This window comes from Temnothorax americanus, unplaced genomic scaffold, assembly GCF_048541705.1.
Source record: "Temnothorax americanus isolate GAGA-0224 unplaced genomic scaffold, ASM4854170v1 Scaffold4, whole genome shotgun sequence".
Classification (NCBI taxonomy): domain Eukaryota; kingdom Metazoa; phylum Arthropoda; class Insecta; order Hymenoptera; family Formicidae; genus Temnothorax; species Temnothorax americanus.
The window spans coordinates 7163862-7187736 of record NW_027509547.1 but is presented as its reverse complement, the minus strand read 5'-3'; the positions used below and the strand labels follow the sequence as shown (position 1 = coordinate 7187736).

General features: G+C 42.7%; 1 long non-coding RNA gene across 1 annotated transcript in view; it reads right to left on the bottom strand.

The window, feature by feature from the left end:
- Window positions 1-89: 89 nt before the first annotated feature.
- The window catches only part of LOC143902490 (uncharacterized), a 120692-nt gene continuing 96906 nt past the window's right edge, over window positions 90-23875 (bottom strand). The window contains exon 3 of the long non-coding RNA XR_013258391.1: window positions 90-1645. This is a non-coding gene — a long non-coding RNA (uncharacterized LOC143902490). The remainder of the gene's footprint in view (window positions 1646-23875) is intronic.

Below are 23875 nucleotides of genomic sequence, written 5' to 3'. Positions count from 1 at the left end.
TTGATATAAAATATTTACATTTATCACTCATTCTACAAATAAAATTCAAAAACAATATATCTTATTTTAAATCTTAACTTTGTAACACATCTTTGACACATTTGTTCGTAAGCATATCATAATTTTCAATAAGCTGATTGGATAAATTTCGGAAATAAATACCTTATCCGACATAAACGTAAACTTCACTCTGGCACATCGTGAAAATCAGAAAATTACGCGTGCCACTAAACAATTGGACGTATCGTGAATAAGGCTCTTTAACGTCAGTCCGGAACCAACAACTTAATCTCGAAGAGATATCGAGATGGCCATCAGGGAGTTCGCTTTGAAACCTCAATCTTCCGGCGATCGACGTTTATATCCTTCGCGTCAGTGGCGTTTCCAGAATTCTCTCCGATGCAGCGAATCGAAATTCGGCCGTAAAGGAGAATGATCTCGCTTGTAAAGGCGCGATCGCGTTGGTCGTAGCACCGGACGGCGCCCATTGTAGTAATAAAAGCGACGACATAAAAACACCCACGCTGCTTCCTCGCACCAAAGAAGTTGCGAATGGATTTTGCGAGCGGATTTCGCGAGCAAATTTTGCGAGCTTACCTACGATCTCTCAAGTCGTACTGGGACATACAACCATAGAAATCTTTAGTAGTACACGTATGGAGAACATAATTCTTTAAAACTTTTGAAAAGAATAAATGCAACACGTGTTTCATCAAATAATCATGCCTTCAACATATGGAAAAAACGGAGAAAAGACTAACATCTTGAAATGAAAAAATGAAAGACACCCTGTTAAAAAATGATGAATAAATTGTTGCCCGTATAACAATTTTTCCAAGAGTAATTTCAGTTCTGAAGTGATTCCACTAATCTCTCATAATATTATAAAAAAAAACCTTAAAGTGTTTCTATTCCTATATATCCAACACAAATTTTAGTTGCTAAAATCAAATTTTTTATTTCCCTGTGTTCGCCGATATTTTTCCATTACGAACTCTTTCGCCGTAACGCTCACATATATTTTCTATCGCGCGCCATTCCTGTCAACACCACGTGACGCACAGAAAATACCCTGGAATCGCTATCTCCGACAGTACCATTCATCATAGCTCGTAGCTCGTAGCCATAGTTGTAAAAAAATGATTCTTTCGTTCTCGGAAGGCGTATCGCCTAACCACGGACTCGCGACGCGACCACGCCGGTTTCGGTGCGGGTCAGAGCCTTTCGTAAAATCTCGCGAGCAGTAAATCCTCGCGTGTAAATCACCTGTCGGACGTTAAGAAGCCAATGGCTGCTGCGAAGGAGCGCCGCTATGGCGGCCGAGACGGATGGCAGTGAAATCTCGTAAATGCGCGACACTGGACGCATATTTCGAAACACATGTGGCAAAATCGTCACCCGTATGGCGAACATTCTACGGCGGCCCTCGGAAACTGCGTCCGGTAAACGGCGGAAAGAGCAGAATTACACGTAAATTCCATTATTCCCTCACGTATCTGCAGAACACATGGCACCCTCGTTGTCAACGGCGAACTATAAAATCCTGCTGCTTCAAGTCCGTATACGTGACTAGGATGCTGTTCACGCTTTCGTCGAAAGATTGAGCAATGAATCTGTAAACCTTCTGCAGCAGCATCTCAAGCATCTGGAACACAGAAAAAAAATTGTTGATACAATGAAAGAAAGCAACAATTTCAATTCTAAGAATATCCAAAGAAAACATTTAATTAGCGTACGCAGAAAAATGCAGTAATGTGTGATCAGTATATCCTTTGCAAGTCTCTGACAAAGGGTTGAAGGAGAAAATTAATTTATCAGCTTCGTTTTCCTCTTATCGTTTTAATCTACAGATTCTTATTTAATTAAATTTTACTAAAGCAAAAATCCTTGCGCTCTTTTTCTCAAATAATTCATCGTTTTAAAATCTCGCAAACTTATTTACTTCCCAGAGCACGAAGCTCACGACTTCGAGCATCTTACGTGAAATTCGCGCATCACGGAACGAAGAGGAAGAAAGCGGCCGACGATAGGTCGAAGATAGGTATCGGCATTATCGTGCGTCTCGAAGTACCTCGCCAGGCCAGCGTCTGGTCATCCCGACACTGGAAGGCAGGACCTGTCAGCGCCGTAACGCATTCGGCTACTCGATAACATCTTGGCTTTTAGCATAAATTTGTGTTTGACGTGGGCGCCAATTAACATAGTAAATAACGCGGGAGTTTTATGGGCCCCGCGAGCATGCCCCGAGATCCGGGGGCGCCCGCGGCGAGTCTTGATAAAGGCCGCTTTCGGGGCCGTCGTCGCGATGCAACGAGAAGACCGTACCCCCCTCAAATCGCTCTCTCAGACGCGCGCGAGACACCATTTGACGAAAATGGGGCCCGGCACCGCAACGCGCTCGGGAAGTGTATCGGCGCGATTATACCGGACGCGATTTAATGGCGCGGATCGATTAACTTTACGATCGCGCACGGAATCAAGACGTTCCCGTTCCGAGAGGGCGAATGGGCGCAGTCGGGAGAAGATCCACAGCCCAGCATCCGCCGGGTGAATTAATGCGCCCGGGAAGATCTCGGGAAGAGATAAGTCCGGCCGACATGCGCCGCATCCACGATAAAAAAAGAGGGGGGAGAAGAGATCGGGCCGCGGTAATTCTTTTTTTTTCCTCTCATTTTTTTCTTTTCTTTCTTTCGTTTCTTTAATCCGCCTTCGATTACGGCACCGCTCCGTTTTCGGGAATCTTCGCGCCCAGATTTACACTGAAGATTTTTACGTTACATGTGAGAACACGGGCGTTTCGCGTCGAACGCCGAACGTTGCGGGACACTGAGATTAACTGTCGCGCTCTTCCAATGTGTGTTTCCAAATAAATTCACGTGAAATATTTTTGTTCCTGTTTCGTATTTTCGAATTAGTAGCCCGTTTTACATGCCGCTATTCAGGGGTGAACAATAAATCGAGAGTCAATGGTTAACTGCACGTAAATGCGAGGCAGGAAGTGGCAGCGCTTCTCAGGGGGTTGGTAACGATACGACAGGTACAAATATCGCATGTTATTAACGCAACCACCGGCCATCGATATTCACATACACCGGGGAGAGGGTAATGACAATGTACGATTCCAAAATTGCTCCGACCGACTATGGGAACCAACCGCACCGTTGTACTTCGGGAAGGCAGGTGACGCGATTTCATAAGCGGGACCGCTTTTGTTTATTAGCGGCCGATGACATTTTCCCATCGGCAGGTGTCGGCGTATGGTTTCTATAGCAATTTGCCACAGCATTTCGGAAACATTATGTTCACCATTATATATGTTCAACATTAGTTTCCAGCATTACGATATACCGGGAAATCACATAACGTTATATCAAATTTACAAAATTTATATCTACGAAATTAAAATCAGTCATACTGTAGTAGGAAAATATTAATCTGGTAAAAACACAAAACAAATTTTATATAATTATTTACATTCTCTTATAAAGTTTTTGAAATCTTATTCAGCTTCCTCAACTTATTCTACCAAACATTTCTACGTTACAAAGATTTATAAATGACACAACAAAGTCAAACTGAGATAATAAATAACTGAAAAACCAAAGGGTAAATCTTAGTGTATTTTATTTTATTCGATTTTTATAATCGAAGACAAGCAAAGCGACAAAGAAGTGTATTTCTATTGCGGCCGCGACACGCTTTACACGAGAAATAAGCTCTCCACTCGCGCGATTCAAGTATGGCGTATATGGAAACGTGGTACGGCGACTTCCGACTGGTTTAAAACGAAAAACATCACCGCGCACTCGGCGTCGACGTTACGCCCCCGCGCGACCTTCCGCGAGTGCCACGGACGGCATATAAATTTGCGATTAGACGTGTGGCAAAGCGCGCCTGGACTAATTAGCGCCCGTGAAATCAGACGGAGCCGACTCAGCCGACACACTCGGCCTGGGTTCCCTGTGCGAGTGTCCGCGGTCGCGGCGCGTCACAGTTATTAGCCCTTAACCACCTTAACCGCCGCCTTCTCCAGGTACGACGTCGCGTCCCCCCATGCCACGGCATGCTAATTCGCTACCGCGAGATTCTAAGTAGCGTGCGAGCGTTGCGCAAATCATTTGATTAAAAGTAAAAAAATATTTGAAAGATTATTCGTAAAATATTTGAAAAACTAATTTAGTAAGCATATTAAATAATATTTTAATAATATTAAGTTACTTGAAATAATAAGTTAAAAAATAATAGAGAATTAATTAATTAAGCAGAAAATAAAATGATCGAACATAATCAAGAGTAGTTAGAGAATTTATATATCACTTTTGGTAATATAAGATTCAGAAAGTTAAAAGAAATAGTGACTTCAGTGAATTACTAGATAAAAAAGCAAAGTGCTGTCTCACGTCGTTTTCGCGCACCTTGCTCCATCCCTGAAATCGCGAAGTCATCCAGAACTCAGGGGTACCGTAAAGTCTAATCCCCGGGGACGTTGACTGATTTACGTCGGCGACACATTCCCTGCATTTGCACCGCGCGGAATGAAAAAGGCCCCGCTGCTTCGCGCGCGCGTCCCCGCCGCATGGATTCTCGAAGGCGCGAAGAAGCGAGCGCGGAATAAAAAAAAGGTCGCTCGTCTCCATTCTTGACCGGTGCGGCACTCGGAAAGAGACACTCGGTGGCGATAAACACGAGACGAAGAGGACACAACGTGTGCGATGGCGCGGGAGGGAAGAAGATAAGTGAAGACAGACTGCTAAAAGAGAAAGAGAGAAAAGAAAGAAAATCCAGCGGTAAATCACTTCGCTTTTGCACGCCCGTGGCAGACGGACGGACGGACATATGTACGTACGAACGTACGAATATGTGCGGGAACGTGTAACGGATGGAGAATCTACCGGAGGTCCACCTTGTCGTTAAACGGCCGCAAGAAGGTGGCGGAGGTTGATGCGGTGGCGCGGCGCTGGTGGACCGAAACCGCAGAACAAGAAGGGGTCTGGTTAATTTTTATTGGGCATAAATTTGCCAAAATATTTGAGCGTGACGTGGATAGCCCGTAACTCTTGGCGACGTCCCTTTCCCCCTCCCCCTTCTTACTCTCGGGGACCACTCTTCGAGTCCTGATTCCGTCCTCCTTCGAAGTAGCGTCGCGTCCTGGTCGCTCCCGCGCGCGCGAGCGCGGGTTAGCCCCCCTGTATATTTCTTGACCGGACAGTATATTAAATATCTCTCGATTCCAGGAATACTCTCGGAATTGGGTATCAGCGTCCTCGTGACCACCTTCAACCCAGGGCCCCGACCTACGACCCGTCGATGGGCCGTCGAGGGCGCTCGCGCCTCGCCTTCGACCTCCGCGGACCTCGTTCAAAATTGCCGAAGTCGATGACGAAGTTTCAAGTGAACAGCGCACTGAAGATATGTGATTTTCAAAAATAAGACACGAAGTTTCATAAATTATGTCTCACCTTTTCTCCCTCCAACTAATTTTTAACCGCATAAAATATCTTCGCAAAAAATATTGACAGGGTTTTCCTGATTTTAATAAATTTAATATGAATTGAATTACTATATAAATTAATTAGTATAATCTTAAACTTAATATAAGATTTAATCATAAAAACTTTTTTACAAGAAGAAGAACTCTTTATATAAATATGTATAGTATATACATGTATGAAACACTCTTCTCCTGTTTCAGTATATCGCGCTGTGCAGCAAAACCCCAAGATCAATAATCATAAAAATACGTGCGCTCACGTCTGTCCTAAGTAAACGTCGATTCCGAATAGCCGTCCAGCCATTCGCGATTCAGCTCCGAGCATTTAGAGCCCAGAAAGAGTTTCGAACGCTCTGGCAGCTCTCGCCGCAAAAATATCCACCACGACTGATAACGAGGAAAGTCAGTATCTCAACCGATCTTCTGGCGGAATTGTTACGCACCGTCGCGTCGCACCGCGTCTACCCCGCCGCCCTGGTTCCTCATGGTAGGTGGTAAAATATGAAAATCAATAAGCATATAAAAATTAACACGCCCCTAACACCTATAATTTCGTCGGCAGGAACGTTACCGCGCGCCGTTAATACCAACATTATTACCGTAGCCGTCTCCGTGGCCGCATTATGGGTGGCCATCAGGCACTGTAATTTGGCAGCAGTATAATCCCCACTTCGAGGAGAGTCCCGGAGAGACGAGAGCAGAGTGTCTCGCGTACCAGTTCGAGTACGAAGTAACATGCGCGGCACGATGATCCTCTGCCACGCCACGTGTGTCACGTGCATATGTACGGACACGCTTGTAATAATGCCGAGAGATACTTGGCGCGGATATTTATGCTCTTCGCGATTTTGCGAGCGGGCGGAGATATACACGCGCATATACAAGTACGCGGACGTACCGGCGTAATCGGGGTTGAAACGATATCCTCTCCTCGTTGCGCGCGAGAAAGATTGCCCTCGAGAATGCAGACGTGCAAGCAGAAATTCATCAGGTGAAAGTAATTGGCTTAACGCGCGACTTTTATTGTTGGATGATGGAAGAGCCGGAATGAATGTAAGTGCCTGATGAAATATTACCGCTTTTGTCGAAAATATCGGCCGGGACATTCATGCGAATTGCGCATGAATTGCGCGGTGGACATTTATGTGGGAAGCAGAATGATTTAAATATTATTCCTTCTGCACACGTTGAGCAATACACCCTGATCTCAAAAATATATATTCCGTGATAATCTCAATAAATATAGAAACTTACAAACAATTAATTTATTATCTATTATGTACTGAGAAAAAAATATTTAAATCCAAAAAAATATTTATTTAGGTGGCTGCCAGTAGCTTTTTACTTAAAATAATACACATATTTATTTAGAAATAGATATTTTTACTTAATTTAAATGAAAATATCTAATTCTAAATAATATATATATATATATATATATATATATATGTGTGTGTGTGTGTATTATATTAAATAAATAAGCTATTGGCAGCCACCCCTAAATAAATATTTTTTTTTTATCTAAATATAATTTTCTCGCAGTGTGCGAGCAAATATTTTTACAGCTTAAGTCGTACAGAAAAGAAGCGTAATTTCAACTATTTTAAGCCATAGGAATTTTAACAGCTCCCACAAAAAACTGCCAATTGTAACTTCTTCGCATAACTTGCCCGTGGTGACTCAGCTGCAGAAAAAAAAAGAGAAAAATGGACGATCTTTTGCACCTAAAAAATAATAGCGTGCAAAAAGCTTCTTTCGAGCATTTAGTGAGGCAGGAAAAAAGAAACAATGCGTGTTTATATAGGGTCGTTTCCATGGCTCGTAGACATGGCACCTACGATCGTTCGCGACGCCGTTGCCGTTCCGAGGGATGATAATGCGCGCAATTAAGGTCGCAAGCCCGTAAAATCTGCGCATGCAGCAACGAGACTACTCGTTGTCTCCTCCTGCGTCACGGCGACGTGTTGTTCTCTGGCTGCCGTCGCGTCGTTTGTCGTCGTCCTCTCGCCCGTCTCTCGCGCGGTCGCGGTTGTAAAATGCGCACATAAATCAGCTCGTTTAACCGTATAATTTGGCAGTCGAGGATATACCGAATACGCGACCTGGCGACCGTTGCGAAACAGGCGCTGGAATTTTTATCGTTCGAGGTGGATAAGGAATAAATGAGTTAACTCCCACACGAGAAAGATAAATTTATTATTATTATGAATAATTTGTTTTTTTACAGTACACTAAAAAACTAAAGAAATTCGAACGAGAGTCGAGAAAATATCTAAAATACCCAAAGAGCACGAAGTCTTTTCTAAATGTGAACTCGAAGTGGAAGAGATAAACAAGAATGTGAAGGCACATATAACGTTGAAAATAAGATGCATTAAAGGCATCGGATGTTCCAGCAGCCTTCGTTTAACGGCTATTTGATAGTCGTTTCCGACGATAACGTGAAGTCGCGGATAACAGCCAGAAAATGTTCATTCCTGAAAACGACTGGCGCGCCGAACGCATTAAATTCTACGTCAAGTCGGCATAATTGCGCTGCTACCTCAAGGTCCTGCCAGAAAGAGCCTCGTTCCTGGCGGGTACTTACGCTTTCCTACGACCGACGATTATCCTCGCCGTTCACTTAATAACGAAACTATACGTGCACGCGAATCGTCGTCGAACCATCACGGATTATTCGGTGGCCTGGCAGGCACGAGTTAGCGAGCGACATTTTTGCGCGGGACGGCCGTAGTATCTGAGTTTATTGGCTCATCAGACCGGCCATTGGGGCACGGAAATAAAATGATGAAATGGCAGGATAATGGCACACCACGTGCCAAGCAACGAGAGCCTTTTTCTGCCATCTCGAGCGAACACGAACGCGCGCTGGAACCCGCGTCGCGCAACTATAGCAACTACGAACCGCATCGTTTGAGCCTTTATTCTCTTTGAATGATTCTTTACAATCTAAATACAAATAAATTCAAATAAAATAAATGTTTATTTATTATTAAAATTTAGCGCATATCGCGCGCGAGCTTGAAATCGATGATTATATCAAGTTCGAGTAAAGGAATCAACAAGAGATCGTATAACACACATATATATACGTTATACATTATCTTATCTCGTAAGTTAAACCTAGAGGGATTAAAGATGGAGAAAGTAAGAGAGATTTCACCCTACGACTCCCAGGACACCGCGTCGCGGTTACCGTTGCGATTGCATCCGCAACGAGCGTACGACGGGGTGAGAGACGTATACGATCCTGCGATCTTGCCGCCGCTGGCTATAGTGATCTACATCGGTAGTGATCTACCGATCTTGTGTATAACTCGCGCGCAAATCGTGATCGGCCTTCGGGCATCCGAAGTGCAATCGTTCGGAATGGCCGGTGCTCGTCCGGGTCGAGATATACCGTTTTCTCCTCGTTCGCCGGATCTCCGGATGGAAATCCTCGTAGATCAATATTCCCACAACGGTCAAAGACAGCGCGGTCTCTGAAACGGCTTCTATTCGATGTAACGTAATTGTATAATTTTTTTCAACTGATTATTTAGTAAGAAACTTCGAGTGCCGACGTGGTTTCACTCACTGTTACGAGTTCACGAGTTAACGACGCTGTCAATCGATCGAACAATCGTGACGTTCTCGAGACCCGCTGACGTTTAACAAATCGCCGAGGGATCCGGCGCCATCGGGGGCCCAAAAAATGAGGCCCCTCGAGGGACAATTAGCCGCGACTGCGCGCTTTTCCGTAACGCAACCTCGGTGGCTGCCATCGATTGCTGGAAGGTGATGAGCCGCTCGTCGAGGGAGGCCTGGCGAGGAACGAAGGGGGAAAGAGATACGAACAGCCGATGGTAATAAATGACACTCATCAATAAGGAATTAGCATGCGTGCATCGCGAGCGATGCCGAGTTGTGAAGCGTGCGTATGTATGTACGTACGTATATACGCACGACGAATCGTGCGCAGCGATTCGCGAGCGAATCAGCGCGCGTTTGTTTTGAGGATGAAGGGCAGCCGATGCGCTGCTCACGGCGTTGCGCTAACGAGCGTTGTGCAAAATTGATTCTTTCATTCGCAGAATTTCGAGAGGTCACGATCGACTCGAGGAGTCTCGACACAGATTTGGGAGACACGTTGGTTGATATTGTCAAGAATAAATTTTTCTTGCTTGTATTATTATAATTGTATGTCAATAAGAGAGTCGACGCGGTAATTATAGTGCGTAATGTCAAAAAACAGATGTATTTGCATATTACAAATTTCCGGACGTTTTGACTCTTCTTCGAGCCATCCTCAGCAGTACATCAATAAGCCATGCCTTCTCCATCATAACCATGAATCTTCGGATTAGAAGGTCGGAAAAACCATGAGAACTAAATGATTGCTATCTATAAATGGCCAAAATTAATTAAAAGAATAAGAGCAATAACTCATTTTTATCCGAGCACTCACCAGATAGTCCGAAGAATGGAGGATAGTCAAACAATATAAAATTACATTAAAAATTAAAGATTAAAGTGTCCATGACATGTTGTTGTCATAGACACTTTGATCTTTTAATTTTTAATGTAATTTTATATTGTTTGACTATCCTCTGACTATTCTCCGGACTATCTGGTGAGTGCTCGGATAAAAATGAGTTATTGCTCTTATTCTTTTAATTAATTTTGACCATTTATAGATAGCAATCATTTAGTTCTCATGGTTTTTCCGACCTTCTAATTCGAAGACTCATAGTTATGATGGAGAATGGCTTATTGATGTACTGCTGAGGAAGGCTCGAAGAAGAGCCGAAACGTCCGGAAATTAGTAATATGCAAATACATCTGTCTTTTGACATTACGCACTAATTACCTCTCTTATTGCCAATCTCTTTTGTTGTTTTTTATTATTATTGAGAGTCCTTAATTATTTTATTATAATTGTATGTGCTAATTGTACATCACTAGATGCATCAGGAAATAAAGTAGCCTAATTTTTTGTGATAATAATAATTCATAAATTTTTACAATAAAGATGGAACAATTATGTTTATTTCTTCTCATTACTTTAATTTGTTTCTAATTACATTTTGCTCATGCAGCTGTATATCAAATCGTCTAACGGAAAGGTGCTATAATGTCCGCTATCGCGCCTCTAATCGCCCCATTAGATCTCGGTCCCGTTAAGAAGACGTATCTCAGACGACAGGTTAGTTGGCGTTGCGGTGCCGGATTGCTCGCAGCGTGGGCAAAGACAGCAACATAAATCGACATTTGATTATCTCCTTTGTGTGTCCTTCGAGGGACGTATTCACCGAAAAAAGATTACCACTTGGTATCATTCCTCTTCCCGCGCGTCGTATGGTGGTCCCCACAGAAATTATAGCCGCGTTACCAACGATGTAATAGGGCCCCCACTCGAAAGGAAAAGAATAAGAAAGGACATTATTTTATGCGATCGAGACGGAGAATGAGGGAACCGGAAGGGTTAAAGAATGCGACTACTCAAAAGTGAACGACTAATTTCCTAAGTTTTGGTACCGCCGGGGAGCCCGCGGGTCGCCGGTATTGTGTGCCTTAACCGCGGGGCGTGGCCACGGGATACCATTGTGAAATGATGTACGGTTATTTTATACATCAGTAGTCCGCCAGAAGGATACACTGTGTCGTATTTACGGAAACGATCCACCTTCGGAATCCCGGACCAACTTTATTTTTAAATCAGTGAAAAGCTTGTCAGGTATTTATAAGGTATGCGTGTATAAGACGAAATACATAAAGGCTCGTGTATACGATAGTCCAAAATCCCCGATGTTAATTTTACTCTTTTTACGATCTTAAAATATGAGTGTCATAATGTGAGTACATCGGTATCAATTATTAGTAAAAGTCGAGAACTCTTGTTCTTAATTGCACGGCGAAGCCGCGTTTAATTCTAGCGAGCGGGCAGTCTAACGACGACGCTGAAGGATCTCTCCTTCGCCGACATTAATGAATATTCAGGCGGAAGCCGTTCCCGCATGATAGAAACGTCGATCGGTGACACACATCGGTGGCCGGCATTTAAATGCAAACGAAAATAATTGAGAAAGCGATCAGCGTGAAATTCGATAACCGTTAACGGCCGCAACGCCGTCAATTAGTCCGCCATCGCGGCCCTGACTGATCGACCGCCATAAGTCACCGGGCTTTTTGACGCTTTTCTCATGGCGAAGCGGAGTCGCCCTTCGAGAGTTGCCCCGTTGGGACCGCGCGCCGGATAAGGCCCCAAGTGCCTTCTACGCGTATTAGTGCACGCGCGTATATGAGCTCCATACGGAAGGTTCACGGAGCCCGGTTTGCCCGCGAGGTGCAAAACAATTCATTACCGCGTGACCTCCGACCCCGCAGCGCGAGCCGCTCATTATGGACCACTTTGATGATCCCGTGTGCCGGGATCCTCCTCCCCGCTTCTCTCCCGCATCCTTGCTCGGGGGTCCTACGGCTCGAAGCCAAAATGAAAGGAGCGTGGGAGGATTGGGAACCGCGACGATGACGTTGAGTCATCAGACGAGGAAAAAATTATCTGCTGCGAGAGGAAGATTATACGGACGACCGCGCTGAAAAGTCAGATTTTCCATCGAGATATTGATTTTTGCGGTGAATCCACAGAATTATTGTTATAATAAATTAAACTATTCGGCAAATTTGAACCGTGGAATTGAGTTGGATAAAATTAAAGTTCAATTTATTCAAGTTTAATATCTATTCTATATATATATATATATATATATATATAAATCTAAGTATTTTTTTAAATATAGATTTGATTCTGTGGCTTAAGCTCTCTTAGAGCCTTAAATTAATAGAAATACTTTGCAAATGAATGCCGATATAAACTCTTGCTTTCCGCAGCGGTTTTACTTGACGCTCTCTCACGAACCCCGTTCGCACCTAACGATAAGTAACCCAATCCGTCGCGTGCGTCCCGTCGCGTCGCGTCGGCGGGATGTCGAGTAATTACCGGTGGGCCGAGAATGCGTGCAATTATTCAAAGGGAGATAAAACAGACGGCGGAGCGGAGTGAACGAAGGAGAATACACGGCGCGGTACCTTCGATTACTCGAAATATAATGCACCAAGGAAGATGGGGGGTCGCCCAATCCTGTTGGTACTTACTTATATACAACGAGCGCGATAACGGTACCGGCTCTTAAACGCCACGTTATTCCGTCAAATGAAATCCTCGTGACCCCTTGGGTCCCGCATTCTTTATCCTTCGTCCGGCAGCTTCGTTCTCTCTCTCCCTTCTTCCTTCTCTCTGTCCTCCAACCACTCCTCCTCCTCCTCCTCCTCCCCCCTCCCGTCTCCTCTCTCGCGCCAGCCTCTCTCGCTTTTGCCCCTTATAACATTACAATTGCTAATTCCCCCGTTGCGGTTGCTCTCGGCCGCAGTAAAGCTCGGCCTGTCGTAAAAGCGAGGGCGACTGCGTATATGCTGCGCGCCACTCTGACACGAATGCATGCGGTTGCACACGGTTCATTACCGAATTAAGAAATACCGGTGTCTTTTACCAATCACTTTGATATGAAGTGGGCAATCGTCATCTATTTAGACATGGACGACGAGAAATTTGTCTTCCACTTATAAACAACTTTATGAAATAGGATAATTAATTGACAAGTTATTCATAGCAACAGTACAAATTAGAATCGTTTTAATGGCAGCAATTTGTTAGGATACTTTTTTAGATATGGATAATAGAAAATTTTAGTATGGGTACAAGTTTCGTAAGTTGTAACACTCTATTGAGGCCAGACGTTAAAAGATTGTAATCCTTAATATATTTTAATTAAAATGTTGCCCAATCTGAGTTGAGCATGGATTTCTTTTGGTATGAATAATTATCGTTATGTCAGAACTCGTAGATGCAATAAACGATATAATTTATTTTAATAGATTCAATTTTATAAGACCTTCGCGATAAGACCTTCGTCTTATTCGAATCTTTATATTACATTAGCTGATTCATTTCTTTCGCAGTTTAGATTACGTCGTATATGATATGCAGATAAAAAATGTTGATAAAAATGAATCATGCATCAGACGGGCAATAATGTCATGTCGTCTACAAAAGACGGCTTAACACGTTTGTCCAGGGCATTATCTTCAGTGCGGTACTGAGCGGTTGCAGTGGTTGCACGCGTGTTCGCACACACGCGTATACACGCGTGCGCCGAGGGCGAGCGTACGTGCGTTCATTTTGGAAGACCCGCAGACGTGGACTTTAAACGACCACGGGCTCTTCCTGGTGCGCCGATAGTAGGTCAAGTTAATATGCCTGCATTGTGATTTTTAACATCGTCCCACTGTCGGTCGTACTCTCCGCCTTTGCTCCCTCCTCTCCTCCGCCTCGTCCACCTTCGTCGTCGTCGTCGTCGTCGTCGTCGTCGTCGTCGTCGTCGTCGTCGTCCTCCACGACCTCCACCTCCGTCCTGTGCTTTTGCGCTCCTCCTCCGCAAAAAAGGAACGAAAGAATTCAAGTACCGGTGGAACGACTCGTTTCGCGGCGGAGCGGCGGAGGATCTTGGGACGACGAGAAAAAGCATTGTCGGGGATTACAATCGGGCTGGTTAACGCGCAGACATAATGCGCCGGGGTTTTTGTTAGGTGCGTAATGGAGTCGTGGATGTACTTTGTCAAGTAAATATGTCGGTCATACACACACACGTGGAGATATTTCGCCCGCGAGCCAGACACGCGACTCCTCGCAACGCGCGTCCGGCAAAATGGTGAATTGTCCTTTAACCCTTTTGCCAAAACGCTTCCTCGATGTTGGCGCGGCGACGCCAATAGAAAAGCGATGTCAAGACGCAAAAAAGTACGACTGTATCGGTTATGCGGTCAAATCGATTTAGAGATTATTAGGCCCGGAAGAATGTGTGTTTCTTCACAGCGTTGCATCGGCACGCAGTTGATTGGAAATTTGACATTTCCACTCTCTAACGCTCGCGTCGATCTCGGGCGACGCCCGTCAACAACAGCCTCCATCGTTATTTCTATTACAATTTCTAAGCAATAAATCCTCCGCATCCCGAGCGACTCTCATTAAAGTCTCCAGACATTCTGGGGCCGAATCACGTGGGCGGATGAATTTTGAATCTCGGCGCGTCATTCGTTACATAAGATCATCTACAATCCTATAACCTTTCCTGCCAATTTATAACTTTACAGACGCGTATTATATCGTAAGGTGATTTCGTCGATATCGCATTCGTAATCGAAGTGGAAGCGGGTCGGTCGTGATCGGTGTGGAACGTTAGATAAGTACGCCTCGTATGATCGATCCCACCTAAGACACGCGGAGGTTCCCCGACAGGTACTCATGCCAAAGGAAGCTTATTAGAAGCTTCGGTTGCATAACCGGGGGCGTTTAAGTAGACCTATCAGAGTCGACGGTTAACCCGGCAAGGCTCCATCGCGCCGTAGGGCCCGATCGTGACCCAACCTGTCCGATCTACGGTCAGGTTGGGCCTTCTCCACGGTCCGTACCATATTTCGCGCTCCGTAAAGATTACCAATCGCTTTAGACACTTCCGTGCCATGCTGCTCCGAGAAACAACGCGTTCCACAACGGCACGGCTGAAAATCGACCAGGAGAATCAAATCGGACGTAACCATCTCCCGCAAACGATAATACGCTCTATTATTACATGAGTAATGGTATTATACACGACGAATGGATAGAAACAGTCTCGTTCTAGCAACGTTATACAGATTGCAAGATTATCATTTATAAAATTAATAAAACAAAAAAAGAATATTCTCATAAATCATGTGTACAAAATTTTTAGATATTAACTTCTTATTCGACTAAATTTTCAATACGTTCCACGTTGAGTATCGTAGAATTAATTTAGTGCACAATGACATCCAAATGAAAAATCAAAAAACATTCTAAAATCTTTTTAAAGTTTAGTATGAAGAATAAGGCAACGAAAGCCGTAACAGGATGTTCGTGTTTTATTATTTTTAATAGACAAATATTATTCCAACCATAGTAAACTGCGTGCCGACAAATCGTCAGACTTGAAACACAAGTTCTGGTTGAAATAGTAAAATCCTACTATGGTTGGAATAATATTTGTCTATTAAAAATAATAAAACACAAACATCCTATTAAGGCTTTCCTTGCCCTATATATTCTTAATACTAAATTTTAATCCGCGGAGCCATTTGAATATTATCTTGTTAAAGTTCTTAAAAAATATATAACAAAGCTTGCTCGTAAAAATCGTCGAAATTTACAAAGACTCGCGCTTCTACAATTCGGAGCCGGTAAGTCCGCGTCGCCCACAATTGTCGCATAACAAGAATCCGGCCGGCAAGGAACGTAATGCAATCGCCGGGTGCATTGTGCGTCTCCCACGATTCGCGCGTGTTGTTATATCGAGTCGGCGGCTAATCCGCCGTTCTCTCACGACGTCCGTTCGTCCTCGTGGAAAACGGTAGCGGTGATACGTGGGTGCAGCATTAGCGGCCCTGTCAGGTCAATGAATCATTACGGGCCACGGACAGGTCGCCGAGGCGCCGATCGACGACGTGAATAAATGTCCGACCGTCATAATTCTCGGCGAGCCCGCGCGCGACGGGCGTGTGCTTAGCCCTTGCTCGCTCGCTAGATACGCTCACGAGGCGCCTCGTTTCGCGACTTTTCAGAGACGGCTCTGACGCGAGCAAATAAGTGGGACGTCCACGGCCACGCACACAATGAGCCGGTCTTCTATAAATCAACGAACGGCCACGGCGTCACGATCTCATAACAACGGCGCTTATCGAGCGCGAAAATATATGTGGCGTACTGTCCTCTTGCGACTTTTCAATTTCATCTCTACTTTTCGTGTCTCTTCCGTCTCGAACAGAGATTCTCAGAGAGGCAACTTTTTGATTGCTAATACCGAGTTATCGTCTCGTATCACAATCTCAAAGTTAATAAATAATTGAATTTCTTTCTAAAAGAAAACGCAATAAAAGAAATTAGAAATAAATGTATAAGGCGGGATATGCTAAAAACTAAATGTTCATTTAACAACATAGAAGAATATAAATTCCTAGAGTTAATATTAAATGATGTTTATAGCTGCAATATATGATGAAGCGAATATAATGAAACTGTATTTAAATTCCACGTAGCTGACTAGTCAGTGGCACATGAATTATTAGAGCACAACTTGTATAGAAATGTAGATATATGAGAGTTAGAAAATGATTAACTTGAGAACCACTGAGATATATGTATGCTTTTCGTGTCGCAAGCGATTCGTCACACATTTAAGAGTCTGATTAAATTAGTTCGCGATTAGTCAAAGCTCGCTAATAACGGACACACTTCCTCAACGAATGTCCTACCTCGGCTTAGCTATGAATCAGTAATATGATTATCGCCTTTCGTGCTTTCTATCTTCTACATGTGTCAGAGATAATTTATCGAACGGAACGAAAGCGTCACTGATACTTCTGTCAGATGTATTGATTCTGGATAACTACGTATAGAACCAGTTGAATTTTTATTATCCAACAGAAGTGCAAAATATATTAGTGCAAAATACATTTAGAGTAATCTCATCTTTTACCGTCCCGTTATTGAGACAAACTAGACTAATGTGTCAAGTATCGCATTCTATTAAGAGAAATGGTATCTGTATTTAAAAAAAATATTATGTACGTGTGCTGAAAAGCGTTTACGGTGATTCATAAGTATTTTTCGATCTCTCTTCGTCTTGACACAGTTTGCAGCGATTGTGCGCATCGTACTATGAGATAAGAGCGCGATTCTCGCACGGGGCGGAATAAAAAATGAAGCGGGGTTGGCGGTTAACGGAATTAAACGGAATTTGCTCGTATGGGCGGACGCATGAAACACGTAATTGTCAGTATTAACCCACTTGGGCGTCTCCTTTATACACGATGCGCGCGTGCGGACGCGCGTTCTACACGCATGTGAGCGTATTCGCACAATGGGGACTGGAAAGTGGTGGTGCACCAATCGCACGTCGTTCTTTCGTCCTACGGTGACCGCGAAAAGAATATGAGGTAAGAGAGCATGCGTGCTTAAAAGGGGAAAGACGAATGCGTTGCCAATTTGAATTCACGAAACCATCAAACATTATACGATAAAAACGAACGCATAATTTAAAAAGCTAGATCTCTCTAAATTCTGATGAATTACACGAAATAAAATATTCTATAAAATAGATAAATTTAGTCAATCTTGCGAAGTTTAACATACATGTAGGTTAAACATGAAAGAAAATAAACAAATCCATATTCGATAAATTAGCGATAAATTAAAATGCAAGCGTGAAATATATAAAATTTTACATTGCAAAAAAAAGAACGTTTAATTAAGAATTAGAAATTTATGTAAGAATTAAAAGATTTATTCAAGAATTTTGCAACTTTATTTTAAATTATGTGCTGCAAACGCGAAATCGACGTATTAAAAATAACTTACATATTTGCAATAAAGGTATCTCGTTAACTCACAATGTTACATTAAATCAAAATATTCCATTGCATTTCTTCCTCTAAAGCTGCTTGAAGCTTACCCGCAAAATATTGCATTCGTGTCACGCAATCTGCCATGCAACAGGTGTCAACACGAACATATCGCACTCGTGCATGGTAATTATCCCATACGGAGGGCTTCATTCATTTGTGTGTATGGGGCATTCCATAGCCGACGGTACAGTGCTTTAGTAGCGTATATTCTTAGAATTAATTAAAGTCGAAAAACCCTACCACAGATTTTCCAGACATAAATCATTACGCAAGATTCTTTAATTGCATATTGTGCGAAACAATTTCTCAATGTTTGAATATATTTAATAACACCGGAACATTGATTCCTATTCAATAATTATACGCAATTCCTAATTAAGCAATACCTACAGGAAACAATTTCTCGATTGCGAAGATAAAATCGATAGCGCGATCGATTCGATCAGTCCGAGTTCGATCCGGTTAACTCGCCTAAATACCACAAATACACAACCAGTAACCGCACGATATCCCATATCGTTATTATCCGCGCCGCAAAAATATTCGTAATAAAGTATCTCCGCGGTATCAATCTACCATAAATTATCGACGTACCAGTACTATACCGCGCCCTGCTATATGTATAACGCTGTATTTACGTATGCATGGGCGGTCATTATTCGATCAGCAATTATAGCAGCTACAAGTTGATCGATGGCCGCGAACCTCGAGAATTCTCATTATCTCAATTCTTCTCACGTTCGTCACGGCATTGTCCACCCGCTGTAATTAAATGCAATACATTTAATAAAGCTCTCTATCATAAAGTTGATCTCGATATCGGCTCGAACCGCTAACATTTGCAATAAAATAATGAAACTTAGAGTGGAAAAATTGAAGAAAGTGCGTTACGGATAAAATCGATTTGCGATTCTCTATTATTACCGGAATTCACCTTGTATCAAACGATTGCGACACCTGCAACGGAGAGATTATTCTTTAATCAACGATGTATTATACTGATCGCAGATATTAACTATACAGTACAGCACGCAATTAACGATCTTGCTGTCGACATCGATATTCGCGTCTCGTGCCTTTCGCGCCTCACTACCGGCAGCGAATTGCAGGTGCAAAATCCTTCGCGGTGGCATCGCACCCAAGGTCAAACGATACGAGCGCGCCCGCTTCCTGCGGTCCGCGATCGCAGGCAGATATCGAATAGCGATTACGAAAGAATTATCTTAATTGCCGGCCAGGAAGCGGCGGGCGGGGTGAAAAGGGCGCGTTCGTCCGGGAAGAACGGATAGACCTGGCGCGCGCAGTCCGATCGATGACAAGATCAGCCACGAATGATCACCGTGGCTCACTTTAATTACCATCACTGATGGTGGGAGGAGATGGGGGACAGACCGTGGATTCTCTCTCGATGGGAGTCCCCGTATGGTATCGACCGAGACCACCGGCCTCACAGTATGCCAACTATGTCTCCCCCGAGCAATGACACCGGCTCGTTAAGACTCGAAACGCCGATCGGTAACGGTCAGACGCGATCTGTACGGATAATTAAAAGCCGAATCTGCGATTACGCTCGCGTGGATCATTACGTGTCGCCGCTTGCGTAAGCAGGTTGCAAGGTGGTGCGCAATGGCCGACCTTAACCCTTGACTGAACCGATCAGCTCCGCAATGCTCGGTTGTTGTATCGTACTTGCTTTACTGTTATTGTGGATTATTTGATGACCGAAAGAAAGGAGTTATACTTTTGGACAGGAAAACTACTCTTGTGTGTGTGTCAAAAAAAGTGACCCAAAAACACACCTTTTCTGTAAAAATAAAGATTTCGTTATTTAAAAAAATAGGAAAAAAAAAGAATAATTTTTTGAAAAATCTATTTCCACGATGCATTCTCTTATTCTAATTTACTATATCACAAATATTTGATATTTCAATACTTTTTTATTTTATACACAACTACATGTTTACAGTAAATTAAAAGTAGATTTTGTGTGTGGCATATATGTATATAAACAGTTGGGTTTTGCGATGAGTATATGGATCTGGAATTGAGAAAGTATAGATCTGTAATTGAGAATGGTGGGAAGATATAAGGAATGCACAAGATGCGTCCTACAAGCTAAAACGAGATTTTAACGACACGTGTGTGTCATCTCGTATATACTAATGCCGGCGTATTCATCAGTTTAGAACGAGTGGCGTCACACAGACGCGAGAAAGTAATTAATTCCGACACTGATTAATTCCTAGAAATTGCTAGTTTCTCTCAGAGAGATCGGGCGGTAAACAGCCATTTCCTCACCTGGCTCTTTGCAACGACAGGTAGCAGATTTTACCCTTTCAAGACGCATCCCATGTTTCCGTAACGCTTTTTTTGTATAATAGCTACCTAGACACGCGACAGGTGGTGATCGCGCGACATTTTGAAAAATATACACCCAACTGTTCTTTTTTACTTATTTGATAAAATATAGAACATTTATGTATGTATTATAATTATTGAATAATCTATTTTGACACGTTGAGCACAATATAACCGCTGTTACTACAAAGATAAAATATGAACATTTTTAAACGCATTTGTTTTACTGTTTTGCACTCAACATTAAATAAAGCCTGCCAGTTTTCATATATTTATATGCTTGAGAAATTTATTTGTATGTGTGAAATATATATGTTCTATAACTTATAAAAATATATATATATTATATCTATAATAGACCTAATAACTAGTGTCATAGAGAAATATATAAATATATAGTTTCGATACACCAGATAATAACAGAATTATCTACAGTTTTTTCTACAACAAATAGGGATCGATTTTTCAAAGGCAAAAATTAGATTAAAAGATTTGTTCCTTGCATCCTTTGTATACCTACTTCCGTGATTATTCTAGCTCATAATTCTCCCGGAAAGCCGAGGTGTGCGCTATTATCCCCAATTTCGCCGGTTTCTCACCTCTGACATGATAATGGTGGATCGGGACGATCGTCAACCGAATCGAGGTTTACACATAGCGGTTTGCGAACGGTGGACCACCCACCAATGGGTGTCAGCAGTGCCACACCTTGGATAATAACGCGCGGCGAATCGGTCGAGTTTGCTGATTTCGAGCTGATGACTGGTTAGCATAATAACGATCTGGTAACCATTGGGATGAGAGGGTCACATCCTGTCTGACCTCGCGTTCTCCTTTTTTACGATTTTATTTCGTTTATTAATTTTTCGTTCTAAACACTTATATTGTATTATTATATTAAGATTCTTGTAAGACTTGAAAGCGTCAAATCTAAAAAGGTGCATCTAGAGATCGTGTTAAGATTACACCAAGAAGAAGATGAGAAAACGAGAAACGGAGTGGTGGCATTTTTTCTAAAAGGCGACCTGGAACGCATCCGTTTCGCACCCTTCGCTACAAACACATATGAAAGCCTCGTGTAGCACATGGCCTGAGACAAGTGTTGCACTTTATCATTCGTCCGATACATGACACGCATTCCAAAGCATCTTCTGCATGGTGCCGAAAATTCCATTATTGAGAACTCTCTTATCTAAGAAGTTAGGATAGAGACCAAGAGACACGCCAATAGACCAATTATCGTATAATCGTATAGTCCGAATTTAACGGAGTTAAACAAAAACTAGATAGAATAAGCAACTATGTTTAAAAGATATATTTTCTATCAAATATGATTTCTACAAATATTCATGAAAATAACACGTCACGAGCTATCAACATAAGAATAATTTGAAGTTTATAAAGTGTTGAAATTGATGAAATCTGCAAGAGGAATCAACAACACGCAACTTATTTCACATCGACGGCCCATTCTCTCGGGGTCTCACGAATTCTCCCGCCACGGACCCCCTTCGTGAGGCGTTCGCGATAACATCTCGCAGTTCAGGCCCCGAAACGACCGTTAAGGGATCATTAAGGCCGGCGTGAAGAGTGCGATAACGGCGATTCTTACGCGCGAGTAAATTCATACCCCAGTCAATTTAGATACAAGGTACAGGGAACCGCAGAGGCTGATTTAAGCCTCTTCGTAACCTTCTTAACAGCCTAACAAACTAAAAGTATTTGGACACGCGCTGCAGTTTTGCGAGAGAATCGAACTGATCCGGGCCCTCTTAAAGGCCCGCGGAATGGCAGGTGAAATCTGCCAGAACTCGGGCCCGCGAGCCATATGTTGCGCACGCTACCTTAAGACCTGAAATAAGGCCCGGGTAACAGGTTGCTGCTGCTACGAAGCAGAGATTGTTTTGTCCGCGGCCTTAAAGGTCCTCCACGGGCTAATGAGCCATTCTGCCGGTATATTGGCCCGATGCCTCGCGCCGCTTTTGATCGCCGCTACTGAAATATAAGGCCCATTCGTTACTCGTACAGTGACTCGAGTATTTTAGGCTCCTAAATGGGCGTGAGATTTCACACGATTACGAGTTCTTCGGCTTTCCCGGTAATTCAGAAAAAAGTTATGTGCGTGAAAGTAAGAGTAAAGTGCTTTATAGGGAGGTAATTTATAAGTCATATTCAAATGATGTTATTAAAACTAGATTAACCAACTTAAATTTATAATATTTTAGATAGATATTACTACTGAAAAGATATTACTAATACTAAAAAAATTGAAAAATTGATTGATAAGTAATGTATCGATCCCACTGCCTCGAAATGTCTTAATATGGCCAAGAATTTTTCAAAGAACTATTGGACTACATCGCTTGCTTCAGATCAGTTGAGATAAAAAAAAAAGTAACGAATAGCCCTTGTATCGCGAGGTTATTTCGAATCAATATTAACGCAGCGGTGGATACCTCCGTTGCTTCTTTCATCTTATTATTTGTCTCTCACGTTTTTCAAGTGGTCTCCTTTTCGGCTCTCTCCTATCAAATAGATCTTTGAAGTAGTCAGAGACGGAACGAATTGATAATTGAACGGCGATGACAATGACTGTGTGTGTGCAAATCTTTCCTCTCGCTAATATTTTAATTTATGAACTTCAAATTGTTATAAATTGGTGATAACAGTTAGGTAGATTTAACAAGAAATATAATACAGACGACACGCTAATAATTTAACATAATGTTAACATTAACTGCATAATATTACGTATGGCAATGTAATAATTAACTGTAAGAGAATACATCCCGATCGTTTAATACTTATTCGGCTGAGGATCTTTCCAGCCGACTGAGAATTTCATAAAAGCGACGACTATATAATTCGTGCACGGATCGCCGCATCATCGACGATCACGCTTCACGAAGAAGAAACGCACGAGCACTAACACACCTGGTGTAACCGGCAGTGGCGATCCGCGCTGACACAATGGGACACGTACCACCACGGAGTAAAGGGTTGCAAGAAGACGAGAGTCTTCCGGGAAGCGATGAAAGACTCTCGCTCCTTGGTCAGGTGTGCTGTACGTCCTAAAGGAACGATCAGTTTTATACGAGGTCAACTTGGTTCTACGGCGATCGTGTCAAAGGTCGTGAGATCGTTATCGCTCGAAGTCTCGTACAAAAATATTTAGATTGTACGCTACATTTAGATAATAAATAATTATGTATAAAGTAAAAGTAAATAAAAAATAAGAATAATATAAAGACAGCCAGCATCGTATTTATTAAGTACAGCGCGTAATCTTGTAGGATTTTCGACTTCTATCCGTTTCAAGTTAAATAAAGTCACATTTTCACGCAAAAATAAAAAAAATCTGAAAATCCTTTGACACATCAACCGGTAGATTTTATTATTAACCGGGACATAATTTTAGGTGACCGAAGTCGTCAATCTGCAGCTCTTACTAGCGAGTAGTTTTTGCCAACGACGACCGGCCTCGACCCCCTTCGCTTTGTGCCCAAAAAC